This window comes from Thermobia domestica, chromosome 2, assembly GCF_964235325.1.
Source record: "Thermobia domestica chromosome 2, izTheDome1.hap1.1, whole genome shotgun sequence".
Taxonomy (NCBI): Eukaryota; Metazoa; Arthropoda; class Insecta; order Zygentoma; family Lepismatidae; genus Thermobia; species Thermobia domestica.
Window position 1 is genome coordinate 281,288,592 of NC_137455.1, and position 25,080 is coordinate 281,313,671.

The 25,080-nt window shown below is 37.5% G+C and overlaps 1 protein-coding gene and 1 non-coding gene across 2 annotated transcripts in view; both read left to right on the forward strand.

Moving 5' to 3' along the window:
• Positions 1-25,080, forward strand: part of LOC145678528 (carnitine O-palmitoyltransferase 1, liver isoform-like) — a 284,824-nt gene that overhangs the window by 115,871 nt on the left and 143,873 nt on the right. The window lies entirely within an intron of this gene.
• TRNAR-CCG (transfer RNA arginine (anticodon CCG)) lies at positions 24,751-24,822 on the forward strand. Its single transcript has one exon. It is a non-coding gene; the product is annotated as a tRNA-Arg (tRNA).

Genomic DNA, 25,080 nt, shown 5'->3' on the forward strand with positions numbered 1-25,080 from the left:
AGGAAATAATTAGACCATGATAATTTAATTGAAATTCATTAAATTAGTTTTGCCCATGACAAACACTATCATTTTATATAGTAAAGGTCAGATTCATCGTTATTGTAACAGCGGTCCTTGAGCGATTGACCGTAGAAGTTCAAACTCCCATTAGTTAGAATTTGACAACCGGGTTTTATAACAAGTATAAACTTTTTAGTCGGTAGAGAAGAGGCTATGGATCTGTGTCAGAGTTGATGACGATGTGTTTTGGTGGGTCAGTGGTTCATGGTGGGTGGTAGGTCATGGTGTGGGTAGTGGGGCGGAGTGGTCCATGGTGGGTGGTGGATCATGGGTCAGAGTGGGTCACGGTGGGTAGTGGGTCAGTGGGTCAAGCTTTCATTGACCCACACCATCTCTGATCAAATCTGTAAAACCAAACCAAACAAAGAGCAATAATACACAAAACGCGTAACATCTTAGCTATTCATGACGTAACTGTTGCATGATCTGAATAACTAGTATATACACAAATCATCATTTGTCATATTTTACCGAAATACGTCATCAGTTTTCCGACAACCTGATATTTTAAATGTTGTTAATACGCAAAGTTCATTGATCTCATCACTTATTCACTTACTCTCTTATGATCATCAAAATCTTTAGGGTACTTCTCGTAGATATAGAAAGGTGAAATGTAATATCCAGGCTTGGTGTAGCGTGTAAGTAAACAAAAAAGCAACAGGATAATATTTCCCTCCGCCAAATCCCCTAAAGTGGAGTGTGTGGAATATTCAACGAAAAGACATTAAATCCAATCAGAAAATTCATAAAATATAAAATATGTAGCCGAGTCTCGACTTTGCAATAATAATAATAATAATAATAATAATAATAATAATAATAATAATAATAATAATAATAAACGAATAACAGAATTACAAAATCAGTTATATAAAAGATACCTTCCAATTAAGAAAAATTGTCACGACGCAGGCCGTAACTTGTGGGGGGCCACTGCCTTTCAGAGAAGTTCCCCGCCGTTCGAGGGGTGCCCATTGTAAGACAAAATTGTCCTACTCCATATACGATACGAATATGAAATTATAAGTGAAGCATCAAACAGTTTCACTACATTACATAAACAGAACAGCACAGAGAACGTAAATAAAACAAAAATGAGTCGTGGGCCCATTTCAGTAAAAATGTCTACCATTAGGGGCCCTAGTAATAATATATAATCGTATATTATTGTCAGATTTGTCAATATTGTCCCCTTAATTAATTTGTCGTGTATGGAACGGGTCCAGAGGCATAACTAACGACCCCGCAGACCTTGCTCTGCGGGAGGGCCCACAAACTCCGGAAACCCACAAAGCGTAAGAGAAGGGTGAAAAGAGGGGGCCCAAGCATTAGGGAAACGACTTTTTCTAGAGGGCGCAAATACGCGTATTAATGCTTGCTCCCTTCCCAGAAAAGAATCTAAGTTACGGCTCTGCCACGACGGGATTCGAACCCGTGTCTCTGCCATACGAGTTTCATAATTTGCCAATCTACCACAAATTCCTCATACAAAGATAAAACAATTAACTAGTAGTTACGGAAGATAAAAATAGAACTTTCTTTTTCTGCACGTGTTGATGCAATTCAAAGAATGTGAAAATAATGTCTGCGGCAGGCACGTAGCCAAAGGGTGGGTCCGGGGGTCCGGACCTCTCTCCCCTTCGAGACCAGAAATGAAAGAAAATTAAGGAAAGATGAAACAAAAAAGAAACGAGAAAAAGAACCAGCGTTAAAAATATAAAGCTACAGCAAGCGTTTGGTTACTCTTTCTTATGAGGAGCTTTGTGTGGGGGAAACAGGGGGAGTCAAGTTAAAAATGGATATTGTAACGGAGTATTCTGAATTCCATCTAGCTCTATGCTAATCCTATGGACCACAAATGACGATCAGATAGACTCTCAGGTAGTACTTAAGAAATACCAATAATCCCCAATAATATGAGCCTGGCAACATAGATTCCAGGGACACTTGTTAAAGAAATTTTCAATTTCGCGGCAACACTAATAAATTTCGCGACAGGATGTCTTCACTGCAGAAAGAGATCTCGTTGCTATCCTTAACGGCATTAAACGAAGATAAGAAAAAGAAGAAAAGACCAGAAGAACCGAGTTCGAAAGACCTCGGAAGACTATATCTGTCAATTTTTTATATCCTTTTACTCGAGATTTTATCTCTTTCAATTTTCTTATATCCTTTTGCTCGAGATTTCGTCATAGTTTGTCACTAAAATACTTACTAATATATCCTCATTTTATTATCCTAAGAAACCAATATGGGTACACTGTCAGTAAAATAGTTTAGATTGATCGAGCCTTTTGTGGTAACCACAATATTTCATGTCACGCCCCCTCATTACAAAATCCTGGCTAAACGTATCAAAATATTTTACCAGTAAAATAGTTTAGAATGACCCAGCCCCTGGTGTGATAACCTCAATATTTCGTCACGGACCCTCGCTATTACGAAATCCTGGCTACGTGCCTGTCTGCCGGTTTGCAATTTCGCGGATTCCAAGAATTTCAGATATCCGCTGATCTTATTGGCCGATACACATAGGACATCAAGAGTAATGACCTACATATAGCGGAAATTAAGGCCAATTGCTGTCAGCTTTCTTGGCCGAGCATACTAGGGCAACACTCTAGTAATGAAAATAGTTTTTGGCGTGGGTTCGAACCCTGCCCCAGGATTTTTTAAATTTTCATAAGACTTTTTTCATTAAAATAAGCTTGCAGTTTTACTATACGGATCCATAGTAAAAGTAATAATAATAATAATAATAAATAATAATAATAATAATAATAATAATAATAATAATAATAATAATAATAATAGGAGGAGGAGGAGGAGGAGTGGGTTAGAAGCCCCGCAGGACTTGGTTAGGTTCTGTTCTCTTGCTCAAATTTTTCTGTACATTTTACATGAGCAACTTCAAACAGCTGGCTAGGGTAGCGCGCGAATACTGATACTCTTGGGATTGGCGTAAATGCTGCCGGCTTTTGCTCTTTGGAAATTAGAAGTTACGACGAGGAAGAATAGTAGTAATGTAAATTGGAAGCAGTTAAAAACGATGAGGTAGTCTCAACTTGAAGAACGTTTCGTGATATTTTCCTCATTGACGAAGGTCTGTGTAACTTGTTTTTGAGTTAAAGAAGCAAATCTCGAGTAAGTAATTGTGACACTCATAAGGAACGTCTTCTTATGTGAGCATTAGTATTTGTATGGTCTTACATGAACGATTTTAACTAGCTAAAAGTTTAGATAAAAGATGAAGTGATGCGGTAGGTGAGTGGTTAGAGTATTGAACTTCTGTTTGGCTGACCCGGGTTCGAATTCCGGCCAGGTTGAAACTTTTTAAAATACTTCAATTTCAATACATACTCAGTGTGACAAGAAAGATATTCTCTTCTCCAGAAAGAAAATGATGTTGGAATGAGGAGAATTGGAGGTCTCTCAATAGAGGCAATCATTTACAAACTTATTTCCAGCAGTTGTTCTAGATTTGATATTTTCAGCTACTTTCAAGCATTTCCTGATAAATGCATGGTCAGTATTTATATTTCTGTATAAAGTAATAATACATTACATACACAGCAATACTGAGATTAATATGTGGTGTTCTTTGGAAAACACGATCCGATCCATGCAGATTCATCTTATAATATAGAACTGTTTCGTTAGTCACCTACTTTACAATTTTACCTGCATAAACACCTGCATCAGGTCTACCAACTGCTGTCAGTGCCGAGAAAAGTTACGTGTAAGTTGGGTTGCATCTGTCTAGGCGTTCTCACACTGCAAATGACCTGGATTCCAAGAAATGGAATTAGAGCGCCTAGGGGGGAGATACTTTTGTGAGTGGCTGTACAACACACAGCACAAATTAAGAATGTTGATTTTTCAGTTTTATCTATCTAACGGAATAAAAGACTGTTCCCTGTATAAAACACTTGGTATGGTATATTTACGTGACTAACATTCATGGCTGTACATTAGAATAGCAATTAAAGATATTTACTGTTTTGCGTATGATACAATGTTGTTTTCGTACACGATGTTTGAGTGATTACGAAAAATGCAACTTTATTGCTTCTTGCTTGCTAAATGAATTGAAGAACTGCTGATAGAAATCAAACATTTAATCCTCATTTGCAAAGAACATAATTTAGTCCCATAGCTTTGAGTGACATCTGCCCACGTGATATTTATCAGTTTTTTTCCATATCAAACGACTTTTTTTTAGGATATAGGTTTTATTTGTCATAAACACATATCAGTACACCTTCCGTCGACAACAAAGTGTTTTCATGCCAGTTTCACAAGGAAATGTTAATCGTATAGTTAATAAATTCTTTAAAGGGCATCTTAATAGCTTCCTGATTGAAAAAGCGTTTGTTCACAAAAAAATTCAAATATTTATTTACGATATCAGTAGGAGACAAGTCCGTTAGTATAGTAGATAAGTAGGGTTCGAATAAACATCTTTAACGAGGGAGAACTTTTCCACATATATATCCAATCTGTAAAGTGTGTCAAATTTTTACATGGGAAGGAAGAAATTCTTCTTTGAGTACCCGGAGAAATTACTAAATGAGAGGGAGAAATCACTCTAATTCCCTCGTTGATCTGAACCGCTGAATGAGGCATAACCTTAAACTTCAAACCTTTAAATTTCTATAGGATCACATGCGAAACATGTGGTCGACCATTTTGATGGAGAGTTACATCTTATATGTTTACCAAAGCTGGCTCTGAGGTTAATTTTTGATACACAATATCAGTTTATTGCCGTTGACTTTGTATTTATGGTTTTACCCTGTTTTGGGCGTAGGCTTGGTTTAGCCGTGTGCTTTGGCTTTTGATCTACATCTTGCCATTCCTATATATCCTAAACGTCTATGATTATAATAGAATTACACTTTTCATCACATCTTATTAGACAAACAAGAAAACTTTTTTTTTAATAGTCAATGATGTACAGATCTTTAAACGTTGCAGTGTGTATCTTTCTGTCAGCTGATGAAAAATTCATTTCTCAACCTTTTTCACCTTCCCAACACCTGCAAAGTGTCTGGAAACTGGCTGTGTCTACTCACAGTTCGATAGCAAGTTTTCGAAAATTTATGGAAAGATTAGCTTCAACTGAAAATCATCAACACAGAGGACGCTTTCAGCCAGCGTCTTGAGCTCTCTCATGACTGTGGATAGTGTACGCGCTTTTGACGCGTGAGACCCGAGTTCAATACCCGCTGGAAGCTCATATGGTTCGGATCTCACGTTAAGTTGTGGACCCACGACTCATATAGCGTCGCTGCTGAAAGTGATATTAAAGTCAAATCAAACGAGTGTCTCAGTATGCGTTCACTAGTAGTATCCTTTCCAAAAACAGCATTAATGTTTTGAGTTGCTTTATCTGCAGAATGTCCAAGTTTGGAATTCATGCAGATATAGCTTAAGAAGCCTATATAGTGGGTTTCCATGTGAGTTTGTGCAATATTTCTTTCCAAATCAGGAAAATATAAGATTAGAAGAGCAAAGAATAATTAATAATATGATGTATAACAACTTATATTAAACTTGTACAGTACTCAGCCGACACAAAAGCGGACATTTCATATGGAACGATCATATATGTTGTAATTGTAATATAGAGATAATACTAACTTTTTAAAAGTTTATTTATTTATTTATTTATTTAGTTTCTTTCTTAGTAAGCATGTAAGTCATAAAATTGATTGTACTGTTATGGGATTGTAAGGTAACGATCATCTCATTACGCTATCGATACTTCGGTAGTAACTGTGGGGCTTTGATCTAATTCTTGGAACCATTCCCGTGTTTACCTGTTATAACAGAGAAGGTAAAAAAAAAAAAAAAAAAAAAAAAAGACGCCTCACACATAATGGATTACCTCAGGAATCGGATATGTCAACTTTCTAATACGAAGTAAATGAACATACTGGCAGGATACCATATCCAAAAATCAATTTATTTAATTTCTTTTAAAATATTGAGTCAAATTTGTTTTAGGATCTTTCTTATTTCTTCTTCTTTTATGTAGCGAGCGCACACTCTCTCTAGATTGATTCACTACTAAGTAACTCAGAGTGTGTGTGTTTTTTAAGTTAATAAAAAGTGCCGTAATTCAAGGTAAATCTCTTTCTGCAGTCACGTGGGTAAACAGAAAATAGGTGAGCATATGTCAAACAAGAACCTTACTACTTAAGTGGCCACACCACGTATATGTTGTGTCATCTGGAGGAAAGCAAGAAAGAAAAAGGCCACCGAACGTAAAGCAATTTAAGTTCTACAACTCCAATTGTAATGAAAATCAAGTTGTGTAAAAAGCGTTTAGATGCCAAGTAAAGATTACCACAAAGTCACATGAATGGACAATAGATGTCGAAGGTCATGTAATGTTATAGTAATATATTCAAGGCCTTAAAAAAGATAGAACATCATACATCGAGTATTTCATCTTCCTGTGCCGAAAACATCACTATGACTTTTCTCACGAGGTGAATAAACTCGTATAACTGTTTCTATAAACGATCTATATTAACAGCATTAGATATCAAGTGTGAATTAGAGAATTAATGGTAGAGGGAGAAAAAATCTAGCCACAATCACATAAAATTCAGGAAGACTAAAGAAGTTGAGTGATAGTATATGTTCTATGGTTCAATGCTTTACTGAACTCATCTACTCCCTGTTGGAGAATGAAGAATGTTGATTTAAAAACGGTATCTTCAAGCACGCCTTTAGATTTGATGTTACGAATCAAAGAGTAAAGCGCATCATCTGTCGACAGTTCGTGATTACAAAGTGAAAATAACTTACTATGTACTAACTTAACACGTTGAGAGCCGCGGTGATTTTTTTTTTTTAAATTCTGCCATACTGGACCGTTAGCACAAAACCCTTTGAAGGAACCGCGTAGGTCCCTTCTAATGGGGAAGTCTCTACAGGATCTGACTTACGGCCTCCTAAGAAAGTAACAAAACAGAGTAGACATGTCGGTCCCATGGGACCAGTGATGTTCACCTTCGCGAGGGTGACCCTCTCGAGGGCATCCTCACCCTCAAATTCCCTCGCCCACAGTTACGCGAGGGCGAGGAGAAATTCCCAACACGAGGGCGATAGATAACTACCTTCGCGAGGGCGAGGATCAACTGTCACTGCGAGGGCGAGGGTGAACGAGGGCGCGGACAAGTTTCGTCAGCGATGGCGAGGTGCGCGAGGGCGAGGAGAAATTCCCAACACGAGGGCGAGGGCGATGTAGAACTCCCTTCTCGTGGGCGAGGGTGAACGAGGGTGAGGACCAACTGTCACTGTGAGGGCGAGAGTTTACGAAGGCGAGGATCAACTTCCACTGCAATGGCGAGAGTGGGCGTGGGCAAGGAACAATTTCCTTCGCGAGAACGAGGGCACGCGAGGGAGGAGGACAAGCTTCCTTAACAACAACTATTTTGAATTTGGTGTTTGACCATTTTTGGAGGAATATAATATTTAAAATAAGATTTGCCATGTTCCCTAGATGAAAAGTTGGTCATAGCAGGATTATAGATTGGTCATATTCTTCCTTTCATTTAATTGCAGTAGCCAATTATTAAAAATAATAATGCAAATAAATATAATATTTGCATGTTTCCGGATAAAAATAGCTCTACGTTTAGAAGCAAGTGTGTCTCGTTGTTGCCCTGCCTGTGATAGAGACTTTTTGGATAAAAAGTGTCTACACTGTCATTTTTAATGAGTCAGATTTAAAAAGACGACGGAATTACTTTTTTCATAGATGGCCAGTTTGCACTGGGTTCGCCCTCACTTCTTTCAACTGGGCTCGCATTCAGTCGGGCTCTGGCACATTTCTTTGAACTGGGCTCGTGCTCGGGCTCAGTTCTCTCAGTTTGGCTCGCGCTCGCTTGCGCTCGGGCTCGCGCTTAATTATTAAATGAATAGTTTGTATTAAGTTTCTGGAACCAAGCAATATGTTCTGAAGTTAATTGAGTATTAGTTCATTTCTTTACGTTTCCAACTTCTGTTGTAAAAATAGATATTAAGTGATATGATACATCCGTGAACACCCGGATGGTATAGCCTCGGTGCGATTTCTGTTTTTTTTTTTTTTATCTTTTCCCATTCAAAACCAAGTTTTATATGCACAAAGACAGGCATGTCTGTGTGTGTGTGTGTGTGTGTGTGTGTGTGTCTGTCTGTCTGTCTGTCTTGGGGCAATATAGTGTATGCAATATATATGCAGGTTAGTTGGGAACCTGGGGTCCCGCAGTAGTGTTCCCAATCGAGCCCTGCACCTTCTAAGTCCAGTAGATTACCTTTCCACCCCTTACTTTGAAGCAAGAAGCCTTTCAATTTTTAACTTTATGACTTCCCTCAGGAGCAGCCTCTACTTTTAATTATGTGTTTGAAGACATATTGTCCTGCTAAAATACATTAAATATGATAATTTCTTAATTTTTTTTTCAGTAGTAATAAAGTTCGGTCGGACACGTGTTGTTATCTTTTTTATTATTATTAGACAATAGACAATATTTCACCAACCAATACGCATTTCTTGGATTTTTTTCGAATCAAGTGAGCAACACTAATTCACTCAAGTCTTAGGTATGAGCTTTTAAAGATACTCAAATCACAATATATTCCAAAAATATATATGGTTTAACACGTTGACTGCCAAGCTTTCCGATGGAATTTTTCCATTCAGGCCATTATTACCATAAGTTCCCATTCATTCTAAAACGTTTATTTATTATCTTATTTGTTCACGTAGAGTGACCGTTTTGAAGAAAAAAAATTTTTTGATTGTCGGTCACGCGTGCCCGACGCGGCGTAGAATTTAAAATTCCTTTGCCTGCGCCGTGTCGGGCAGCCTGTCGGTCACCGTCCCGATTTGCATCTTTATTATTCTCTTCAACACCTCACGGGTTCTGGTGATTTTTTTGTTTTATGCTATTACTCTAGCCTGGTATGTAGAAAATATTAAAGTATTAGTTTTGTCTGTTTCATCAAGAACTCATTGTTGATACGAAGAAACCTGTTTTCATTTGTTGGAATTATAGTGCATTGTATATAAAACTGCAATATGTCTAAACGTAAAAGCACTCTGAAACCACGTAAATTGTTTGTATCACCATCAAAAATTGAAAATACACTTTATGAGGACATGTCTGATGAGAACTTCAATATATCTTCCGACGATGATTCAGATTATATACAAAGTGTTTCGGATGAGAATTCTTGGTGTACATCAAGTGACAGCGAAGCTGAAAGTGGTAACGTAAAGAAGAAAGTACATATTTCTCCTCCGGATGGATGTGATCTTCTCTCCTCTGCCTCTACATCACAAGGAGAAAATATACGCAGTATATCGCCCAACAGTTGTATATCTTCAACGCCAACAGCACATAATCTTCCACGTTATCATCAACGAAGTAAGACCTGGTACGTACCAGCAATGGACACAACCTACGGGATGCCAAGCGCAAGTAATACAATTTATGGAAAACGAAGGTGTGAACCCAACTTTTGCTGCAGCTTTAGCACAGAGTGAACCTGGTGAGTTTTTCTCTTGCATGGTGGATGATAAGGTGATAAATTTGATAGTTGATCAGACTAATGTGTATGCCACTCAAGTGTTAACAAGTGTCTATGATGTAGGACCGTCGTCAAGGTTACACGATTGGGTACCGACTGACAAAAATGAAATCAGAAAATTTCTAGGTCTAGTTGCGTATATGGGAGTAGTGAAAATGCCATCGTTGTCAGATTATTGGAGCCAGGAAGACATGTTCAGAAACACTTTCGCGCCTTCTATCATGTCAAGGTACAGATTCGAAATGCTTCTTCGTATGATCCACTTTGCTGACAACAATGCGTGTCCTCCAGGAGACCGGCTTCATAAAGTTCAGGGCCTGATTAATTTGTTAGTTGACAATTTTCAGAAAGCTTACACACCATCTGAAAGAGTTTGTGTGGATGAGACTCTTGTACCATTCCGAGGGAGACTTATTATGCGGCAATATATCAAACAAAAAAGACACAAATATGGTATTAAAGTGTTTAAATTGTGTTGTGGATCTGGTTATACATATAGACTTTTAGTATATGCTGGTAAAAACTTGGAACACACCAGAACAACTTCTACATCTGTTGTTATGTCTCTTTGTGAACCCCTTTTCCACACCGGAAGAACAGTTTGCACGGACAATTGGTATACAAGTATTGAATTAGCAAACAAACTTTTAGATGCCGATACTCATTGGATTGGGACGCTGCGTTCAAACAGAAAGGGCAATCCTCAAGATGTTGTAAACAAGAATCTCAAAAGAAATGAAGTTGTAGCTAAACAAAATGAAAGAGGAATAACGGTGTTAAAATGGAATGATAAAAGAAACGTTCTAGTTCTGTCGACCAAACATTCAGATGAAGTTGTAAATGTGCAGCGCAGATGCGGACAAATCGAGAAGCCTAAGATGATAGTGGAATATAACCAAGCAAAATCGTCTGTAGATATGTCAGATCAAATGGCGGCGTATTCATCTCCTCTAAGAAAGGCTTTGAAATGGTACCGCAAGCTGGCCTTTGAATTACTACTTTCTACATCAATGGTGAATACCTTGATTTTGTACAAAGAAGTTACTGGAGATAATATAAAAGTTGTGGAATTCAGAAAATCAGTAATCCGTTACCTGGTCGCTCAAAACATACAACCCGCAGAAAAAGCAATTCCAATGTGCAGGCCCAGAAGATTTCGACACGAATTAAGAAGACGACAAGGAAAAGCAAAACAAACAAGAAAATACTGTAAAAACTGTTACAAAGAGAATACCAGAGTGATGTCAAGAAAGTTGGCAGCAAATCGAACGAAGAAAGTAGTTACCTACTGCACAGGATGTGAAGGTGAACCAACGCTTTGTTTGAAGTGCTTCAACAAATGTCACAGAGATCTTTCCATGTAAATAAATGTTTATGTTAGGTTTACAAACATTAATAATGTAAGAGACAATTTGCAATATATAAAACAAAATTTGATACTAAACAATATACTGAATGTAACATTTCCTACGAATTTCACATAAAAATATTTTTTCCATTTAACATGCATTACATTTAGTGTGATTTTCTTCTATCATAATTTAACCAAACAAAACCCATAATCTAACCCAATATAACACATATGTTATCACCTACAGGATAATATATATGTTATTTCTATTTTATTTAACATTATGTAACACAATATTGCTTCAAATATGTAATACAATATGTAAAACAATATTTGTGTGTTGAATAATGTATGGAAAATATAAATATCTCGCTCCGAAATTTATTGTGTTCTTGAAAGCAAAAATAGTAATTGGGGGAAAAGTTTAGTAGTGCACTTTCTTCTACAATCCATTGTGTGTACTCAGAAGCAAACTTAAAGTTTGTGCAGTAATTCAGTTCTATTGTTGAAATAATAAAGAAACCATTGTTGTGTCGGTCACCAGTGACCGACGCGGCGGGTAGGGATTTCTTAGAATCGGGCACACGTGCCCGACGCGGCAGTCAACGTGTTAAATGTTGTTAGATACACCCTTCTTACAACTCTCGTGACGCAGGATTCTGAGAACTTCTAGATAAAGGAATACATTTTGTACGTAAATTTACAGAACGAGACGAGAAGTGAGTCTTCGAGAATCGAGACAATAAAGAAGTTTCCGAGAATAAGACGAGACGAGATGTATAAAATTTATGAAACGAGATAATAAACCTTATTTCTCGTCTCGTCTCATGGGCAACACCAGTTTGCACCGAAAGATGTACAGGGAACTATTCAAATTTTATCTGAACATATTCATGGCAATATTAAGCGTGGAGTAGTCGATAATTTGTTCCATTTTAGGTGATCCGTAGTAAGTTATACGATGGTATGTTTAGTTTTCTTTGTTTAAAACGTATGTTAAGGAAATAATTCAGCAAATAGGCTAAAAAAAAATTGAGAATCTGATCCTCACGAGGACTTCCTCAGCCTCACCCTCAAATAACCTCGCCCTCAGTGATATGAGGACGAGGGCGATGGACAACTCCCTTCACGAGGCCTAGAGTGCGCGAGGGCGAGGAGAAGTTTCCAGTACGGGAGCGAGGGCGAGCGAGTGCGATGGACAACCATCCTCGCGAGGGCGAGGGTGATCGAGGGCGAGAGCCAACTTTCACTGCGAAGGCGAGGGTGCGCGAGGGTGATGGACAACTCCCTTCGCGAGGGCGAGGACAAGTTTCCAGCACGAGGGCGAGGGCTGTCACTGCGAGGGCGAGAATGAACGGAGGTTAGGGCCAACTGCCACTGCAAGGGCGAGGGTGAGTGAGGTCGGAGTAAAATGAACATCTATGCATGGGACCGACACGGTCCGTTGAGCGAACCACCTGTCGGTCCCATGGGGTGTACATAGCACTTAATGTGTTAACATATAGCGTCATCAATCTAGATCAAAGGGGTCCATCCATTTGATGTCGAAATGTTTTAAGATTTTTAAATTAATTTGTGGGCTGTATCTCGTTATTCGTCTAAAATTCACATATTTGTATATTATCATACTATGCCAACAGATGCACAATACTTCGTTATATTTGTCACGATACAGTCGAGTTCTTTTATTCATTTTAAGCGGTTCTGCTGTGATGTAAATCGCATTGTCTTCTTTTACACTATAGTGGGTTTTCTAACTACCAATATTCTTAGTCCATGTACAATTTTTGTAATTAAGTATTGTGAGTGGGCTCATTCTTTCCTTATGTATTGTAGAATAAGAAAAGCGATGGTGGACATATGGGACCCGCGACTACCAAATATGGCGGCCGTTCCAAGATGGCGGATGAATGACATTTTTATTTGTTTCTATTTCAATTATTTTTCATCCGATTTCGATCTTTTTTTAAAAAAAAAAACGAAAAGTCTTTAGTAGCTCTACACTTTTGTTTATTACGACATATCTGCTATCTACTTTAGTTTTTAACCAAAATGCAAAATTCATGGTTTTGTTCATTTTTTGTACTTTTTTTCAATGTTGTTGCAAGGGAAGTTTGGGATGAGATTAAACTAACTGCGAATATGGAGAAACCAGTTTTATTGGATACTTAAGGTGTACGAGATGTGATGGTGAAGGTCTTGGACTCTCCACTGGCAAACATGGTCGCCATTTCAAGATGGCCGTCGGACGAAATTTAAACCCATCTCTGTCTCGTTTATTTTTCTTCCGTTTTCGATTATCTTTTTTTTTTTTTTTAACGATAAGTTTTAGCAGTTCTGCTCTTTTGTTTGCTATAATTTTTCTACTGTCTGGTTTAATTGTATCCAAACTAAAACGAGTATAGAACTAAATAAAACTACAGTGTGCAGTTAACATTTTAAAAATGTATTAGTGCAGCAATAGAAAAAAATAAGCTTTATAGACTTAAGACAGGGCAAGGGAAACTTACAACTAAATAATGCATATGTTACTGCAAAATTATCATTATTTTCGGTGTATAGTTACTATATATTATGGACTTATATGTTAAAAATTGTCAAACTTGAAACTGAATGAAAAGTTCAACTGCAGAATAGCATAGAGTCTTGGATGTCATTGTCATCATAATCCACTTCATCAAGGTTTGCAACATTCTCACATCTATCAATCTCAGCCGTGCATGAGCACATTTCAGTATGTGGTACATCATTTTGCACACACTTGTAGGATGCTAGACACCGTAACTTGACATAGGAACAGCGTACTGATGAAAGTAGTTGTTGAGGAGCACAAGGCATGTCACACATGACACGTAGGTATTCATTTTCCTTTACCTTCCAGTCAAAATCAGAAGTTAGGGATGGAATATTAGGTTGGGGAATGTGAGCGCTTCGCCATATCATCGCTTGATAATGAGCTCTTCTTATAGCTGGGTGAAGGGCAGCTTGAGTCGGAAACATATTTGATCCCTGAACTTGCTTTTTGGTAAACAACCACCACCTTAGCTTACTTAAGGTTTTAATGTTTAGTTTTGGCATGCACACTGAACGTATGTAATCTTCAAGTGCAGTGTATGTTTCATTCTCGATAATATCTGTTTGACCTAATGAGGCAAGAGCTTTGAGAATTTTGTCTCTATCATTTATGAAGCTCTTCCAAAAACTGTTTTTTGATTTATAACTGAAGGAACCAGTAGTGTCTCATCCAGAAAGAGAATGCATTCCCAGTAAAGCTTCAGCTCTTTTCTTACCTAAGGCTTAATATATTAAATCTATATGAATTGTGCGCTTCGGAGAACCGGTTAAAACAAATGTGGTGTCACTTGTCAATTCTGGGTATTTAGTGATCGCCAGTACAAGAACATCAATATCTGGTGAAAAAAAAAATGTTAATTTTTTTAGCTCTTTGTTGGGTTGCAAGAATTGCGTGGAGAATTAACTTTGTATCAGCTTCTTTTTGTGAAGTGCTGAGATCTTCTGTCAGTGATTTGTTTGACTTGACTTCGTCACGGAAAGAAAGAATAACAGTTTTCTTTCTAAATGACTAGGCTTTTTGAGCAAATTTTCTCTTAATACTGCAGTAAGTCTTTATTTTTATAATGAGATAAAAGTTTTTTCATGGTAACATGTTTCATATTTATTTTTTCTTCAACCTTGTACATAACAGGTGGGTTATCATGCTGCCGTTTTTCTTTGGTGGCATTTTTTAGGGAATTCTCAAAGTAAGTATCGAATACGACATGAATTTCTGCGTATTCGTTGTAATTGCCTAGAAGTTTTATTGCTGAACTGATCTGCCAAGTCAGCAACAGTTGCGTATCTTTGAAAGATATCAATGTATGTAGTTCTGCCATACCATCTATAATTGCAGTTTCAGAGTCAGTAGATTCTACTTGGTTTGCACCTTTGCTGGTTACTGAAGAAGGATTTTGAATCTCTGTTGTTACTTTCTTCGTGCAAAGTTGTTCCACATGGTGCACTAGCTTACTTTTGGCTTGGCATTGTTCCATCACTTACAAACATGGATCTTGGGACTGCTGTTAACTCATACTTTCCGATAATTTCTTTGAAATTTACATCAGGACGCGAACGACAAAGAACGCAAACAGCTTTTTATCATCCTTGATTTCTAGAATACCTTCTTTACATGGAACTTTCACTCTTTTTACCATTGTTTTCCACAATTTTAGTTTTCTGTTTGAAAATGGATCCCAAAAATTCTGTGTTCCAATAATTCGTTCACTAACAAATGTTTAATATTCTTGTAAACCAATGTTATGGCATGCTGGACACATCATGTTTCACATCAAATGGTGCAATAGTCATTGTGACAATATTAAGCAGTCCCCCCTCCCATCATAGGTAAAAGGATTGACATGGGTTTTCGAACATTCTATCATAGCAATGACATTTTTTTCTTATAACGAGATGATGCAGCACAGTTTGCTTCATGATGGTCTTCAGGCTTTTTCGGTTCACTTGCTTTCATGCCTATAGCACTTTCTTTGTTAGCTCTGAACTTTATAGAGAAAAAAATCATTAACGTTTCCTTATGTTGAGTTATTCCGACAGTCCCGCCTCTAATTTTCAATCGCCGATTTTCTTGCTCAAGTACTTCATCTGCTCCAAGATGACAAAATGGTGAGCCAAATTTGTTAGGAGCCCACTTTCCTTCTTCAAGTTGTGACCGTACTTCTATATCATTTTCGGCTAGTGCATTCATTTCTGCAATATGCAAGGCGCAGAATGCACTGTAATTGGGCAAGTTCAATGCAAAGAAATACTTTGTAAAATCTTCTAATGAAGACAATCTTAACTTCCAGTTTGCACTCCGCACTGCTTGCATAAATATGTACACATTAGTTATTTGCTGAGCATTTATGCGAGCTTGAAGATTTATGGAAAATATCGCATAAATAGCATCAAACTGAAAACGATATTCATATAATTTAGAACCATTTTGTTTATTATTTATTTATTATTTTTTATTTTATTTATTTATTTATTTATTTTATTATATTTTATTTTATTTTATTTTATTTTATTTTATTTTATTTTATTTTATTTTACAAAGGTCTTCAATTTTTTCATATAGTTGCGTGTTCTCCATTTCCTCAGTTGCAGTTTGGTTGGCTAATTGTACGGATTCTGAATCTTTTTTCTGCCATGCATCCCAAATCATCATTTGTATACTCTTGCATTTATCTTCTAAGTATTTGTGTTCTTTAAGAAACTCTTCAAAAAGTAATGTAAAGAGCACATGCAATGTAGTTATGTGAATTTTTCATGACCTACGAACTGATTTTCCGTCTAATAAATGACTTACAGTTGTATCACTAAAGATATTGCTTTCGATTCACAGCTCGGGAATGCAAGTCAACTCGATGTAACAAGCGGAATATTCAAAAGAAGTTTGAAATTCTTTAATCACAATATCAGTTCCTATTGTGGGTACCTTTGGTACATGAAGTCGCGAAAGCATCGAACGCACCACAGTGGTACAGATTCCATTTTAAAGAGTAGTGCTCGTGCCATCTATGTCTCCTTGCTGACTAAAGACATAAATATAAGTAATAAATTCCGATCCAATAAGGAAGGTACCATATGGCATTTACATACGCATTTCAACTCTAACCAAATTATAAAAGGCAAGTCTTTGTCAGTGAATGAACTTCCAGTACCGCATTGTTAAAAAAAAAAAAAAAAAAAAAAAAAAAAAAAAAAAAAAAGAGAGAAACTGGTTCATTCTTTTTCAGAATCAGGGCGGTTGACTAATTGAAATCGAACTTCCCGTTTAATGCCATTGCTATAATATACGAGACCTACCGTTTAAAATATTATTCGAACTACTATTTAGAGTTTTATCCGTTTTAATACTCCTAACTACAGATCGATACAACGCTTACGTTAGTCAAAAGCACGCGTTCTAGTTAAGCATTTAAAGGGGCATGTGATGCACTACATAGTCTGTGTATATGTCCATAGGCGCCGACTTTGGGGAGGCAGGACACTTTTGCACCCCCCTCCCCCAATATTTAAAGGCGGGGTCCTCGCCCCCACAATATAATCCAGTTTAGGAGAAATTAACAAAGAGGAGTAAGAATTTCTGTTGTAAACTTCGTCGTGCCTTGAATTCAATATTAGGAACAGCCTTCTTATTCGATAGAAAACGCCACTTTCAAAGTTGTGTTTAATAGATCACTGAAGCTTCAACCAACACTATCGCAGCACTGATATGACAAGGAAAGATCAATGTGGTGCGCAAACTTGCAGTGAAGTTCCCAAATTTTGATCTTGAATTTGTTTTAGGCAAATTTGCTTTAGGTCGTGAATTTCGCAGCGGAGAGGATGGAGCGGACCGAGATCCTGTTGGGGAGGGGCTTTCATCAAGCAGTTGATAAAAAAAAGACGTCTGAATATGATGATATATTTATTCATTGTTTGCCCCCCCCCCCCCCATCGGTGCAAATCTGTCTTCAACATTGGGAGGACGGGTAATTTTATATATATATATAACCGATGTTCAAAATATTTGTGAAGTTCAAAAACAATGCTGTGGAGGATCAGGGAAACAGAGTTGTCTTCAGTGGCGTATAGGGTGCTATCGGGCTCAAGCTCGCCCGTAATAAATTTATTTGTCTCCTCATTCCACTTAGAACAATAATCAATAATCCTTCTTAGCATTTCTAAGAAATTCATTGTCTTCCCATTTTCTTATGCTCTTTGTTCAGAAATAATACCGGTACTGTATTTGCCAAATTTCATATAATGTAAGAATTGCGTTCTCTTTTTCTTTCTTTCGTCCTTTCTACTTTTCTGTTTCTTTTTCTTGATGTTCTTTCTTTCGTTTCGCCTATCATACTTTCGACCGTTGTCAGTTGTAATTCAAGTCGGCCGTCATCAGTAATACCAAAACTAAGAGGAGTTGATAAGCGAAACTGATGTTCCACACCAACTTGCGCGGATATCAACGTAACGGGGCTTTAATTATTATAGTAAAGGAAAAATTATATCGTTTTGTTATTTTACAAACAAGGAAATGTTTGAATTTAAAAAAATCAAAACGGGGGAATAATTACCCCGGAAAATTAGGTAGGCCAAGAGTATACTTCCTTTTTCTTCTATGGATAGAATAAAAGGTGAGATTCACTCCTAAATTTTTGTATTATACCATATAGGATTTATCGGTCTGCAATTCTTGCCATTAAAATTTCAATTTATGCATAAATTAAAATACATTTAATTCTCAAACTCAGGTGGGCAATTGCCCACTTCCTTCCCTGTGTTGGGCATAGCCTCTCGAAACAAAATCCTAAAGGTGCCACTGGTTGTCTTCAACATTGCGAGGTGGGCAGATTTGAGACTTACTCTAGGGAAGGGAGATGAAACCTATATTACGGTAAGGGGCCGCAGTGGCTCAGTGGTAGAGCGTTCACCTCTGGTGCGTGGGGTCTCGGGTTCAAACCCTGCTTCCGCGAAGTGAACTTTGTAGTGGACAAACACCATGTGCGTGGGTTTATTCGGGGTTCTCCCGTTTCCTCCCACTTTCTTCGTTCCACCATTTCATTCATTTCTCATTACCACAGTCTCCTTTAGCCCAGCCAGCATAACCGTGGGACATAAAACTCAAAGATTTTCATATTACGGTAGATGAATCTGATTTCTGAGGTGAACATGTAGAGTATATTATATATTAGGCGATGTAGATAAAGTAGTAGTAGTACATATCCGTATTACAGATCACTGCCGTGAACACATCCTGAAATCTGAATACATGCATATTTATAATTGGTATGTTTCCAATTAGGCATCAACAATGATCCACGTTAAAATTTTGGACACTTGTTTCATAATAATATAAATAATGACTTCCCCAAAACTATGAAGAAAGAAAATTATGTATGACGCAACAATACTCTTATTTGAGCAAAATGATGATAATCTCAATAGCATTACAGGAATCGTTACAGAAATCTGACGCATGTCATATACTCTTGCGTAACTCTAGGCATGTTTTTAAAAGTACAGTATTTGTTGCAATCAGATCTTTTGAACTCGTTTTGAGACATTAAAAAAAAAAAAAAAAAAATCATCAGGACTTCTGGCTAGCAACACGAAAGTTACCTGGTTGGGGGTCTGTGAACACCCCGCGCGAGTACTTAAGGGTTACGTACAGATGTAACCTTAAGTTTACGGAGAAAAATATTCCAGCAATTAAATTCTTTTCTTTGCTTACGAAGCATGAGTAGATGCCTAGGCTGATACTACAAATAGATGAAATGCGCGTTTACTGAAAAGATGGGTTCTACTGACATAGGGTAGTTTATATACTCTTCGTGTGCTAGGGCCTAGGAGAGAGGAGGAGATAAGATTTCACATCAGGTTACGTCCCGCACAGTTCCACATCTTCATTTTTATTAAAAATGGAAAACCCAAGAGAAATCAATTTTATCTCACTTTCTTTTGAGGCAGTCGGACACAAATCATCACACTTATATGCAAAAATCGGATTATTGGGGAAGCCTCTAGTTCCAATGTTGGGGGGACATGTCTCCCAATTTCCCCGGGATTTGTGCCCGTACCTACAGCTGAAACAATTTTCCAGAATGAGGAGAGGGGCATATTCTCCTCTGGCATTTATTGCAATTTGTGCCCAAGTAGCGGATATGGAATTAATACATATTGATGAGACTACAAAACGCACTAGGGATGCGTACGAGACGAGACGAGACGAGGCAGAATTTTCCTGACAAAATTCGAGTCAAGACAAAACCCTTCTATTAGAAAAATATACATGTTTCGAGTCAAGACATCAGTTTTACAGCACATTTTCGAGTCGAGACAGCCCCGAATTTTGTCTCGTGCGCATCCCTACACTAGAGCATGAAGTTCAGTTTGAACTACTACAGAATACGATTCTTTCTAAAAATAAAATAAAATAAAATAAATGTACCGGTAAAAGCCAAGAGAAATCAATTACATCTCACATTCCTTTATGGCAGTTGGACACAAATCATAACACTTATCCCAAAAAGCACTTTTCACGTCAGACTATCGGGGCACTGTCCCCCCAGGTCCAAGATTGGGGGACATGTCCCTCTCATCCTCCCAGTATTTGCGCCAGTGGACCCCCCAATATTTTCTTCAAGTCGCGTCTATGTGTATGTCTGTTTATTTGTGGAAGTTTAGCGTCTCTTTTCAGCTGCATGAAATATGAACCTTAATTGTAAGGTGGAATTCGAACTATTGTAATGCGTTCAATTTCAGTGCTTCCCAACGTGATTGAACCCGGTTCTACAACAACAGTGTGCGCACTCTCCACTAAACCAACGTTTTTGATTGATGCGTTATGTATACTATTATATAAGAGTGTCTCGCACGTTACTATTATAGATAGAAACGTGAAATTTGAACAGAATATTCCTTTTGTCACGGAAGCAAGGGATAAAATATTTTCTTGAAATACGTATCCTAAAGGAGTTAAATTTTCTGCCAAGAATTGACAATCTGACGTATTGCTTACGTTGAAGAGGTGAAACACGACATATAAACTCTTCATTTAAAAATAAGGAAATACGTGCTTCTTCAAAATGCTTTAGGAAGTTCTGTTCCTAAGCAGAAAAGGAGTGGCATTTGCATAATATTCCATTCTTCAGAAAGTGCTGAAAGTGAGGTTAGACTCTTAATTAAACAATAAAGGGAATACGGGTCTCATCAAAATTCTATTCATGAGGGAAAAAAAAACTCGTTTGTGTAATATCTGAATGTATTTATCTTGATTCATTAAGAGTTTAATGTAAGAATTCACTTAAGTTAAAGATGTGAAATTCGGTATATAAACTCTTAATTACCTATGAGGGAACATGTTTCAGTTCTTCGAAAATTTTGCTTCCCTTTTCTTTATTTAGAAAGCACCGAATGTGAAGATTCGCTGAAATCAGAAGTGTAAAGTTCGGTATTATTATTATTATTATTATTATTATTATTATTATTATTATTATTATTATTATTATTATTATTATTATTACATATTCTGTCTATTGGCAGAACCTGGAACTGATGGGAATTTTTTTCTTAGGTTCGGACTAGAAATGCTTCTTCCACGTTTCTTTACCTTCAGCTTCGACTTTTAACTTCCAATGTTTTTTCTCTATTTTACAAATCATCGATCAGTTGCGTTTTTCTTCCTACACTTCGCTTTCCTTCCAACTTTCCCTCTGTGGCGTTATGAAGAAAACAATTTATTTGCAAAATATGTCCATTCCACGAAGGACGCTGGCTAAAAGCGCTCTCTTTCACTTGTAACCGTTTCAAAATTCTGTGTATAAGCTCTTTAATAGTAATAAAATATGTGTTTGTCATCAGCTTTCGCATACAAAGAAATGACTTAGAGCCACCAAATCGTGTGCATAGATAGATGATCGTTAGATCTAATCGCGTACATAGACCCCTCTTCAATTTTTGACTAGGGAGAGCCGGATTTAGGGAGTTAAAATATATGCTTGTTTCTGACACTTTCTAACACCTTGACATTATGCAACCAGTATTATGTTGTTGTTGTGCAGGTTTACATAACAGCACAATATAAACACCACGGTAATAATTTGGTTGTGGAGCTTTTTTTTTTTTTTTTAAAAAAAAAAAAGGACATTCATTTGCTTCTCTTCTTATCCAGGTTCTGAATTAAGCCCGGGAATGACGGGTACTTACAGCTAGTTATAAGGGTGAGGCATAAACCTGCAAAACATACCTGTATTTATTACAGTACAGTGAAAGCAAGTTAACATTTCAAAGTTTAGCCCTTCGTGTTGGACTGGCTGCAGCCACCTTCCGGCCAGTTCCACGTCGATGTCACTGTCACATCTTATTCTTAGGGGTAAATAAGTTAGTTACTGCTTTTAAACGTCTTGCTGGTTGGTGAAACATTGTGGATTCAGATGTATCGAAATAAATAGTAATTTGAAGGTGTAAAATCAGGAGCATACGTCGAGTGTGACATTGGTTCGATACAATGAAGTTTTGCATTTTTTGTTGCGTTTGTCGATCCGAATGTGGTTTATCGTTATCTTGTTACAGCAGGGTGCGCTTTCTGTTCACCAATGCAAGATATTTTTGGCGTAGTGCATTATACATCTGCTCTAACTGTTAGGAATAAAGGTCGGTATTGATGGTATGACGGTTAGGAACAAACTCAATGTAAACTACACACTCGTAGTTTCACGTCACACAGGGTGTGACTTTATGCCCAAGACAGTCCTATTTGACGACCAGTTCTGCAAGTTGGCCTTTACTCAACGACTGTTTTTGCACATTTGGATTTCGGGAAAGCACTCACTTTTCATCGCATGTAAAATTACGTTTCAGGACGCACATCACGCAGATTTTTCAGCAGTTACTGTTACACATCCATCCTCCTCTAGGCCTGAGTAAACTCATGTGACACTGTGCGGCAGCTCCTAACGGGTTTCCCAAGTTCTTGAAGGTGATGCACTATATTGGACTGGAACATGTTGAGTTTGTTTGACAATTGTCGTGTGTTGGTAATTGGCTCTCCCTCCATGGGGTGTCGTATGATTTTGGAATCTGTTACCCCAGCACGGACGGACTTTGGCTGATTTTTGACATTTTTACAACCAGCACGAAATTTCTCGAACCAAGGAGTTGCTGTGCTGTGGTTCACTGCACCTTCCTCTTTCGCATGACAAATGTTTTGGGATGCTGCCGCAGCGTTGTGTCCGAGTTGGAACTCACTCAATTCACATAGCAGACGTTGAAGACTGATCGGTACTGCTACTAAAAACGACTGAAGATACTGATGGATTGGTGGCTTCCTTGTTAAATAGTTCGCACTACCTCTTGGTTCAGTTCGACCTTGTACTTAGTGTCAATATCGACGTATACACGCGACTGATGTTTGAATTGTGGAAATATTGCAAGACCTATGACTGACCTTTGTAATTATAATATAATAATGTTTTTGTGTGTGTGTGTGTATGTGCGTGTCTCACCAAGTTGTTGCATAAAAAGTAATCACCTAGAACCACCAAATCTTGTACACTGATATATCTTTACTAGGTTTAAGCGCGTACGAAGTCGCTTTTGTCTATTTTCGACTGGAAGAAATTTGCGGAGAAATTGAAAATGTATGCAAAGTTTCTCGCGGTTTTCTGGGAACACCTTGTCTGTATGCAATCCACATTACTTTTTGGTTGTACGGGCTTACCTAATAGCAGACGGTAGATAGTCTCACAATAGACTTGCTCTCTTTTCACCCTGGTTCTGAATTAAGACCCGGCAAAGACAGGTGTTTATAGCTCGTTAGAAATAAGGGAATATATGTTTCAACGGTTTAAAAATTCTGTTCCTAAAGGGGAAAATTTCTATAATATTCGAATTTCTGTTTTAAAAATTCACAAAGTGTCCAATATAGGGATTTGCTTCAAGGATTTGTAAAATTCGGTACATAACTCTTGGTTAATAATGTCTGAAAATGTGTGAGCATTTTCGAAAAGTCCGCTTCTAAAATGGGAAAGGAATAATTTTTCTAACGTTCAAGTTATCGGTCTTACATTTAGTTATTAGACTATTTTTCCCCTGCGAAGAACGATCGCTTATACTAGCACTGTAATATCTAAAGCAGAAGTGAGTAACGTCGTCACGAAGCTGATCACTTTGTATTAGAGAATTTTCTATTAGTACTTTTCTGAAATGTAATTTCTGTTTACATATTTAATATTTGACTGTCCTTGACGGATGAGAAATATATTCTTTTCCGACATTCTCTACGTTCATTCCGATATGTTAATCTACCACTACCAGAAAGCACTAGAAAACATATTAAGATACATACACATTATTATACCGATAAACATATTGATAGATGCAGTTTTAACTATTTATTTATTTTTTGTCACTGAAAATATTCTTCTTTCGTCAGTGAAAATATATATTGTAGAGAACGCTGTGAGTAGGTCAACCGGCAGAAAAGTATTACTCTTTTACTCGTAAAGCAAACATTCCTTCTCTCTACATGAAACATGACCTTACTTTTTCTTTTCCCTTTTTTTTAACAAAAGACACGGCAAACAACAACATTTTTCAATGCCTCTTTTCCTTTTTTGTTCTTTGGTACACTCATTGTGCAATTTAAAACCATACGGTACAGAATTTTTTCTTGGTAATGCAGTTTCTGGAACTACACTTATAATAGCTACTTATGTACTTACGTCATTTTCTTATTTTATTCCTTTTTGTATCAAGTTAGCAAATAGTATCTTCAACTGTAAACTGATGGATGATGATGAGATATTGAGCTTAACGTCCTTTTCAGCAGCGAGGCTATATGAGACGGGACCTACTGATTAACGTGAAATCCGAACTACATGAGCTCCCGCCGGGAATCGAACCCGGGTCTTTCGCGCCAAAGGCGCGTACTTCAACTATAAACTATGCTATATACTATTTATATATGTTCGTTAACACACTTTAACTAGCTGTTATAACCACTGGCGCAAATCACTTCGGGGATGAGGTCATGTCCCCTCGATCTTGGAACTGGGGAACTGTCCTCCAATAATCTGATTTCATTTTTTTTTTTTTTTTTTTTTTGCCTAAGTAGAAGCATACCACTTATAAATATGCATGCATTCAGATTTGAGAATGTGTTCAGTAGTTGTATGTGTTGAAACAACTTCATACTCGGGGGCGCGGTGGCTCAGTGGTAGAGCGTTCACCTCCGGTGCTAGGGGTCCCTGGTTCGATCCCAGCTCGCGCCGTGTGGACTTTGTGGTGGACAAACACCGAACTCGTGGGTTTTCTCAGGGTTCTCCCGTTTCCTCCCACTCTTCATTCCACCATTTCACTCATCTCTCATCATCACCGTCTTCTTTAGCCTAACCGACGTAAAACTTAAGATTTCATTTCATTTTTACAACTTCATACTCCTCCATAATCTCCTGATCCTGACTCTAATCCCATTGAACATCTGTGGAATGAATTAGGGAGACGCATTAGAAAACACAATATTAGAAACA